Source organism: Microtus pennsylvanicus, chromosome 1 (genome assembly GCF_037038515.1).
Source record: "Microtus pennsylvanicus isolate mMicPen1 chromosome 1, mMicPen1.hap1, whole genome shotgun sequence".
NCBI lineage: Eukaryota > Metazoa > Chordata > Mammalia > Rodentia > Cricetidae > Microtus > Microtus pennsylvanicus.
Window position 1 is genome coordinate 205000141 of NC_134579.1, and position 7419 is coordinate 205007559.

Here is a 7419-nt window from a genome sequence, read left to right on the forward strand (position 1 = left end):
AGTGAAACGTTTAATTGGGTGGCTTATGCTTTCAGAGGCTTTAGTCCATTATCATTATGGGGCAGGCAGACAGGGTGCTGCAGAAGTAGCTGAGAGTCTTACATCTGCAGGCAAAATAAGCAGTGGTCTGAACACTGGGCCTGACTTGAGCATTTATGAGACCTCCATAGTGACACACTTCCTCCAACAAGGCCACACCTACATCAATAAAGCAACACCTCTTAATGGTGCTACTCTCTTTGGGGGGCCTTTTCTCTCAAACCACCACAGCCACCATAGCCAACATCAAAATATTTTAAATTCATTTTAGCAGGTAAATTCTAAAGCTGCTCTCTCAAGTGCCTGTCCATTAGTTATTTAACTACACCTAGATACTTTTCAAGAGGCACCTCACAGTTATCATTATAGAATAAGGCAGTTAATCACAAAATAGAAAGATTTCCCAGATTATCTGAGCAGGCCCATACTGCTCTATTAAAAATCAGAGAAGTTTCTCTGGTTGGGGGTAGGAAGGCTGAGGCAGAAGTTAGAGTAGTTGTAGACACAAGAAGGAGTTCTTGTTCTGTGGCTGCTTCTGTGGCATAGGGACAGGAGAGGAACCTGGAGAAGTTAAAGGTACCCAGATTCCAGCCAGCGGGATGGCAGGGACCTCATTTCTGAAAGTCCCAGGACCAGGATCTTCCTGATAACCCGGATGCGTGGGAGAGACACACATACTTTCCCATGTGTCCAAGCAACAGCCTAACTGCTGTTGATTTTGGCCTTGTGAGACCTACATTGGCATCATTATCTGAGCCAACAGATATCTGACTTACAAAACTGTGATGTGATTGTTAAATAGACAATAGACTCACCTGGGAAGAGTCTCAGTGAGGCAGTGTCTAGATGCAATTGACTTTTGCTCTTATCTGTGGGAGATTTTCTTGCTTGGGTTAATTGACATGGGAAGTTCAGCCCTGGGCTTGGGTCCTGAACTCTGTAAGTATAGAGAAGGGAGTACAAGTAGACCCACACGCATGCATGCATTCTATTTCTGCTCTTGCCTGTTCATGTGACCACCTGCATCAAGTTCCTGCCTTGACATCCCTGAAATAATAAAATCATGGACCATAATCTGGTTTAGGGGCTAAAATAAACCCTTCCTGCCTAGGCTGATTTTGTGTGTCAATCTGACACAAGCTGGAGTCATCAGAGGAAGGAGCCTCAGTTGAGGGAATGCCTCCGTGAGATCAGCTGTAAGGCACTTTCTCATTTAGTCATCAATGGGGAAGCACCCAGCCCACGGTTGGTGATACCATCCCTGGGCTGCTGGTCCTGAGTTCTATAAGAAGGTGGGTTGAGTAAGCCATGGGAAGCAAGCCAGTAAGCAGTTCCCCCCCACGGCCTCCACATTAGCTCCTGCCCCCAGGATCCTGCCCTGTTTGAGTTCCAGTCCTGACTTCCTTCAGTGATGAACAACAATGCTAAAGTGTAAGCCTAATAAACCCTTTCCTTCCCAACTTGCTTTTTTGGTCATGGTGTTTCATCACAGCAACAGGAACCCTAACTAAGACACTCCCTAAGTTTTTGTTTTTTTCTTTTTGCCAAGGTGTTTTATTACAGGGACAGAAAGGAATGCAGGACATATGAGACAATAAACACACATTGATTTAGGCAGCATACCAGTCAGATTCCCATTGCTGTGATAAATCACCGTGACTGCTTGGGGAAGGAAAGGGTTTATTTCATCTTATAGCTCACAGCCCATCAGGAAGGGAACTCAGGACAGGAACGCAAGGCAGGACCTGGAGGCAGGAACTAAAGCAGAAGCCATGGAAGAATCCCACTTCCTAGCGTGCTCCCTGTGACTTGCTAGGTCTGCTTTTTTAAACCACTCTGGACTACCTGTCAAGAGTTGCCACTGTCATAGCTGGATGCTTCCCCCCTTACCAGTTGCTAATCAAGAAAATTCCCTATAGATTGTCTGCAGGTCAATCCTGCAACTCCTACCAGGCTGGACCTTGATTGGTCTGTGTGAAGGAGGAATAGATCAGTGAATGAGTATATTCCACCTTCTCTAAATTTTACTTGTGAATTTACACGTGAAGTTGGACCTATGTAAGACTTATTTCACCGACCAGTTGTAAAGCTAGTGTAGTCACAACAGGCAAAGGATTGGCAAGGAGGGTAAAAACTTTCCTGCTGTGACAGTAGTTGACATTAGCAGTGAGTAACGAGGTAATCAATTTTAAATGCTCCATAAACGTGTTTATTGGCCATTTCATAAGTCCAAAGATCATGCATACAAGAATCCATATAAAGAACTGAACTTACCACTAAACTAAATTACTATAGTGACAGTAGTTCAAGTAAAATAGAAGAGCTGGATAAAATGGAATGGTCCTGCCTACTATGATTTATTTTCCAGGTTTTAGATGTATGCTCTGAGAGAAATGATGTGAATAGTACTTGTTCTTCTCTAATACAAATCCCTAGTCTCTGGAGCACATGGTCATAAAATCTGTTTCAACTTTTGAACAGAATTTTTTAGGATTATAAATACATTATTTTTACTATCTCTCTTCTGCCTCTAAGCCATCCCATAGACCCTTTGTTGTGTTCTAATTCTCATGGCTTCTTTTTGTTTAACAACAATTACTGTTTGAATGTGACCTGTGTTTAGTTGAAGGATCTCCCAGCTATGAAGTAAATGGTTGGCTACACTGAACCTTGAGTGTGTTTTGGAATATATACACAAAGGACTCTGTGCCTTGGAAGAGGACCAGGAAGTGTTCTGAGAGAACGGAAGGTTTTACTAAACTACAAATTTTCCATATTAGGATCTTGTCAGATCATAGTGTGGAAGGACAAACCTGGATGATTTTTGCTTTCTAAGACATTTGATCTCTGCTCACCCAACAGGGTAACTACTAATGACTTGAAGACCACCTGGGTAGTCCTAGCTAATAAGGGACTCTAGTTAATTAGGAGTACCAATAGGAAGTAGTTTACAGGTTCTTTCCAGTAGTCTCTTGTTTTGCTCTAGAGAGTTGTAAGGAGAACCACAAGCCATGCCATGGTGAGTGTAGGTGCCACTGTCTCCAGACGAGGAAGAGCAGGTTGGCTGAGCTGTCAGAGCAGCATGGACAGGGATGAGCCATGAGCCAGACAGGTCCTGTTGTTTTTGTAGTTACCTGGGTAGTGGTTCTTGGCCCATGAGCTTTGTTGAGTATTGATTCCCTGGGGAGGAGGAGGCTCTGCCATCCTGGCATGGGAGACTATGAGCTTGTAATATCGTTTTAATCAGTGTGGTAAAGCCTTTGCATGGCACAGTCATCTTCCAAGAAATGAAAGAGGCCATACTGGAAAAAAATCCCTATGAAGATAATCAATGTGTTTAAAGCCTTTGCCTTTCATAGTAATCTCTGAAAACTTAAGAGAACCCATACTGTAGAGAAATATTATGTATATAATTAGTGTGGTAAAAGTTTTGTTTATCATATTCATCTTCAAAGACATGAACTAACAAATGCTGGAGCTTTAGTCATAGCCAGACTTCTCAACAGTCAGGATTTCTTTCTCCTCATAGCTGTAGATATCAGGATACTTTCCCTCCACAGCTTCAGTTATAACCAGACTTTTCAACAGTCAGGATTACTTTCTCCTCGTAGCTTTAGGTATCCAGGATATCTTTTCTCCACAGCTTCAGAAATAGCTTGACTTAATAACAGTCAGGGTAGCTTTCCTACAGATGTAGATATCCAGGATTGTAGTTGAAGACTGCTCAGGCAGTTTCTGTAGACCCAAAAAAATCAACCAGAAAATATACTAATGATAATAATGTTTGGCATTACTATCAGCTGAAGTTCCTCTTCTTAGACTACTCTATCTGCGTCAAGTTGACAAACATCTAACCAGGACAGGCTTACTGTAATCACAGGTCTACTGTAATTTGCATGACCATTTATGAGAACTAATACAGATTCTTATTCAAGAAAGGACCTGACCAACTAATAAATTATTTCCATTGTAGAAAGACTACTCCATTGTACTCTTGCTGTTGGAGAACCTGGTTTTAGGCTTTAAAAATAGTTGGACTGAGGCTATAATTCAGTGATAGAGCCTTGTTTAGCATCCACAAGTCCCTGAGTTCAATCCTTGGTTCCGTAAACACAAACCAACAACTTGGGGCTGCAATCCAGAAAGTTGTGGTGTGGTGGTTTGAATAAGAATGCCCATTGCTAGGTCATAGATTTGAATGCTTGATCACCAGGGAGTGACACCATTCCAAAGGATTTGGAAGAAGTATGTCACTAGGGAAGGGATTTGAGGTTTAAGAAGCCCAAGCCATGCCCAGTAGAATTCTCTTCCTGTTGCCTACAGATTCAGACGTAGAACTCACAGTTCCTTCTCTAGGACCATGTCTGCCTATGTGCCGCCATGCTTCCTACCATGATGACAACAGACTAAACCTCCAAACTGTAAGCCTGTTCAAGTTAAACGCTTTCCTTTATGAGTTTTTGTGGTCATGGTTTTTTCACAGCAATAGAACAGTGACTAAGATGTGCGGTTACATCTCTATTCATTGATTTTTTTTTGCTTTTTTTATTGAAAAAAAAATTCCACCTCCTCCCAGCCTCCTATTTCCTTCTCCCTCCTTCCACTCCTCTCTCCCTCCCCCCAAATCCTCTCCCTCTCCAGTCTGAAGAGCAGCCAGGGTTCCCTGCCCTGTGGAAAGTCCAAGGTCCTCCCCACTCCATCCAGGTCCAAAAAGGTAAGCATCCAAACTGACTAGGCTCCCACAAAGCCAGAACATGAAGTAGGATCAAAACCCAGTGCCATCGTCCTTGGCTTCTCATCAGCCCTCATTGTCCGCCATGTTCAGAGAGTCCGGTTTTATCCCCTGCTTTTTCAGTCCCAGTCCAGTCGCTTCTTCACTGCCAGTTACAGTCTCATAGAGGGAGAGAAAGGTTTAACCACCTTCCCCCATTTTTCATACCTGGCACTTGTAGGTGTAGATGATTTTTTTCTTCAATTCAGCTACTACTCATCTCTTGTTGCCCTATGTTTTATATAACTTGGACTTACTGAGATTACAATATGCAGACGATACTTTAAAGGTATTTTATTTGAAGGAGCATCATTAGAAACATGGAGCTAGGTGTGGTAGCACAGTTCTTTAATCCCAGCCCTGGAAGGGGTGGCTAAGACAGAAAGATCCTGAGTTCAAAACCAGCCGGGGCTACATAGTGAGATCCTGTCATGTTCCGATAAATTAATAAATAAAATAATTTTACCATGATAAATGGCAGCAGGGCATGGTGGTGCACGCTTTTAATCCTAGCACTGGAGAGGCAGACGCAAGTGGATCTCAGTGAGTTCAAGGCCAGCCTGGTCTACAAAATGCGTTTCAGGAAAGTCAGGGCTATATAGAGAGATCCTGTCTCAAAAAAAACAAAAACAATAAATGGATAATTTGGAAGGCAAAGCAGATGAATGACATTCCTTCAGCTATAAGTTACCAACCAACCCATGAATGCTGTAGAGAATCCTATTTCCAAGTTGTACTGTCTCTCGGTACGCAGCAGGAAAACTGTATTTTTGGTGGACACGCTTTAGCTCTTAGACAAAATGAATGCTATAACTGCACCAAGGTCCTGTGAACTTCTTATCCTTTGCAGATTTCATGAAGTCAGCTCCTGTGATCCTATATTGTAATTATGGTAGATAAACAAACCATCCAGTCCCTTTCGTACATTGGAGAGACGTATTAGTTTTAGACTTTAAAAACAATCGAGCTGAGGCTATGGCTCAGTGGTGGGGAGCACTTGAGGAGCACGCACGGGTTCCTGGGTTCAATCTCTTGCTCCATAAACACAAGCAAACAAAGACAATCATCATTTCTGCAGAGCAGCCCCCTTTCCAAACTGCTCTCAGCTGAACTGATCAGATGTTATGAGACATTTTTGTGATTCTAGCAGAAGCTTAATGAATAATTTTAAATAGATTTGAATACTTAATATGCCTAATCCATGTGAATTATAGTAACACTTTGCCTTTCGGGGGAAGTCACTGATTTTGACACTAATACATAGAACGGCATGTTAGGAACACATGCAGAGTCAGGAGACTTGTGCCTTTAAAAGCACAAATGAGCAGAGAAAACCTTTCTAACCAGAGACACCTCACGGGACGGCTGGCTGTTTACTCGCCACGGAGGAGCATTTTTCTGCTCAGAAACGGCATAATGGAGTTTTCAGCTCTAGCTGGCAGACGCCACGTGACCTAGCAACAGCAGAGGAAGAAAGCCGGGAGAGATTTCTGCTAGAGATAAACTTACTTCAAATCTTTTCTTCCTACAACATTTCGATGAAGATGTCCATTCCTTCTGGCAAACTAATAAGTGAATAACAATGACAAACAACGTCTGCTTCTCTTTCCTTATCACCCAGTGTGGGCTGGATGATAATTTTACATAGAGTGGATTCCTGTTCACCCGAGAGGGTATGAACATAAGACTAAAAGCTAACACTGTACTTTTGAATGCAGTTACTTTGCCTGAGTAGCAGGCATGTAGTAATTGTTTCACTTGACCTGTATTTAACTAAGCAGTTGATGATTTTTATCTTCCTTTCTTTTATGTTTTTGTAAATTATGAAGTATTTTTTTAATTTTTTCTCTCTGACAATGGTGAATGCTTTAAAATGGCTTTTCTAGAAAGTGCCACCCATTCTCATCATTGTCAAGGTATTTCATAGTTCTTTGTGTTGGTGATCCTCGTCTCAAAGGAGTACTCTTGCCTTCTGTTCAGTTATGGCTTGCAGAACATTCTTATCTCACACTACTTGAATTCTCTCTCTCATTTCCACCCCCAGTCCCTGCTGCCACGACCAGAGAATGCTGTCTGTGTGACAGTCACTATCCGGGGGGTTGTCTACTATGAAAACACTGAACAACAAAAATGGTCACTTCTTGTTCTGGCTTCATTTCGGTTATTGTGATAAAATATCCTGACAAAAAGCAACTTAAGGGAGAAGGGAGTTTAATTCAGCTCTAATTGCAGGTTATGATCCATCATAGGAAAATCAAAGTGTCAGGAACTTAAAACAGCTGGTGACATACATCTACAGACCCTGACTAGGGGATGACGCTGCCCATGAGGGGGTGGGTTTTCCAACACCAATTAACAATCAAGACAACCCTTCACAGACATGCCCACATGTAGATGGAGATTTTCTCTCCCACCCTCCAGTTCCCAAATAACTACTTGGAGGTTAAGCTTGTTAGTAGCTAACTCTTACACTTAAATTAGCACATATTTTTTATTTATTCTCTGCCATGTAGCTCATGGCTTGTTACCTCATTTCTGCACATCCTGTTTCTTCTGTGACTGACTGGTGGCTCTTCTCTGACTCCCGTTTCATCCCGGGATCCCAGTAT